Raw genomic sequence first — 2,126 nt, 5'->3', positions numbered from 1 at the left:
TTCTTTGTGGAGAAACTTCTATTTATCAATAACCCAAACGTCAATCAGCATCTGTTGTTTTTTTACTCGTTACTTAGACGATATTCTTGTTTTATGGTCTGGATCACAATTTGACTTTATTTCGACTATGCACGAGATTAATTTGCTACATGACCATATCAAATTTACTTTTGAATGCAGCCATGAAACAGTGAATTTTCTTGATGTGAACATCACCTGGACAGGATCCACATTTGATACTTTTTTGTACAGTAAACCAACTGATTGCAATACACTTCTTCATGCCAGCAGCCATCATACGACATCACTCATCAAGAGTTTACCTTTTTCACAATTTCTGTGGGTCAAAAGGATCACAAATGACCCCATTAAAGCAGAAGAGAACATCAATAAAATGATGATTAAATTCATCAGCAGAGGATACAATTTTAAAGATTTACCAAAAGCAAAGGCTAAAGCTCTATCCCAAATGAATGCAACAACCAATAATGAGGACTCTAGGACTAACAAAAAACAACAGATGTTGTTCATCAACCATTTTAACACAGGGAGCAAACTTGTCAACACTGCCACCAAAAAACTATGGCCAATCATTAACACTGATTCCACCCTTCCAGCTCTTAAAAATACTCGAGATATGTTGGGCTACAAGAGGGGTAAAAACTTAAAGAATTGGTTAGTTCACAATGATGTTTCTGGATATTCTTTGAACCCTAGCACACATTTTCTTACTAAAAAACGGGGTGCTATAGGTGCACAGGCTGTACAATGTGTCAATACCTTGAAACTGGTCCTGATGTGGTGCATCCACACTCTGGCGAAAGATTCCCCATCAGACATGTACTGACCTGTACCAGCAAATTCATCATTTACATCATCAAGTGCCCCTGTGGACTCATGTACGTGGGAAAAACCACCTGCACATAAAGGTGAAGATGGCCCAGCACCGGACTGCAATTCGACAGGCATTAGAAAGAAAGGATGTGGACCAGCCTGTTGCTAGACTGTACAGTGAACATAGACATTCGTTGGCTACCCTTACCTATAAAGCAATCGACCAAGTACCCATGTCTAAGAGAGGAGGAGACAGAGATAAGCAACTTCTGCAGCTTGAAACTTGCTGGATCCATAAGATGAATACCGTTGCCCCTTTTGGTCTAAATGAGACTTTATCATTTGCTTGTTTTCTTTGATTATTCTGCCTTTGTCTATTATCAAGTCTAGCTGCTTTTCCTTCATTTTTCCTTATATTTATATTATTTTTCTTCCTTCCTTTCATTTCTCTTGCCCACCAATAGCATGTTTAAAGATTGAGATTTTGCTTATGATGCACATATACACCAATTTTTTTCTTCTTGCTCGTTTGGTGTAGCATGAGCAGGAAAGTTTACCAACATCTGGTTACCGGAAGGCTTCCATTTGGATCACTAAGTTCACTGTGATATTTGAATTTCAGCTACTTACAACCATACAGCACTGAATGTGCCCAATCTCGTCCGATCTTGGAAGCTATACAGTGTCTGGCCTAGTTAGTACAAGGAAGGGAGACCTCCTTGGAATACCAGGTGCTGTAAGTTAACTATACAGCGTTCCACAGTTTAAATTCCATTACTCCAATGGTCGCCACCGCAACCATCGGCAATTGCTTTCAATGTTCTTTTTTCCTTAATATATACCACATCCTAGTCTTTATTTTTTTATTTTTTATTTAGACATTGCTCGCATACTTGTCTGCTCCATGATCTGTTTACATCATGTTATGTGAGTGTGGTTAGAGCGTGTGCTTTATAGGCTCACCACCAGTACATTTCATATAGATTTATTTTTTCATATTCGATACTTCAGATACTTACTGTGCTCATCTCCATTCATTATCACAGTGATCCTCTGATATATTTTGACAATATTGGCTTCATATAAGTACAGTCATTTCTTGCCTTCATGCATGCGTCTGGCATGCCTGTGCACACTTTTACTGCTACTTATTTTCAACATGAATATAATTCTTTATGTTCTGTTTCCCTATATCGATGAAGTTGTGTCAAATATTAATTTTTTTTCCCTGTGTTCTTCCTCTTATTTCCCCTTTTACTCCCTGGTGTAGTTTACCCCCACCTCATTTGGTG

General features: G+C 38.3%; 1 pseudogene; it reads left to right on the top strand.

Moving 5' to 3' along the window:
* Positions 1–1,458: 1,458 nt before the first annotated feature.
* Positions 1,459–1,577, top strand: LOC148474889 (5S ribosomal RNA; annotated as a pseudogene).
* Positions 1,578–2,126: the final 549 nt, after the last annotated feature.

This window comes from Taudactylus pleione, unplaced genomic scaffold (assembly GCF_031769625.1).
Source record: "Taudactylus pleione unplaced genomic scaffold, aTauple2 ptg000803l, whole genome shotgun sequence".
Lineage (NCBI taxonomy): Eukaryota > Metazoa > Chordata > Amphibia > Anura > Myobatrachidae > Taudactylus > Taudactylus pleione.
Note: the sequence above shows the minus strand (reverse complement) of the source record. Positions and strands in the feature narration are given on the sequence as shown.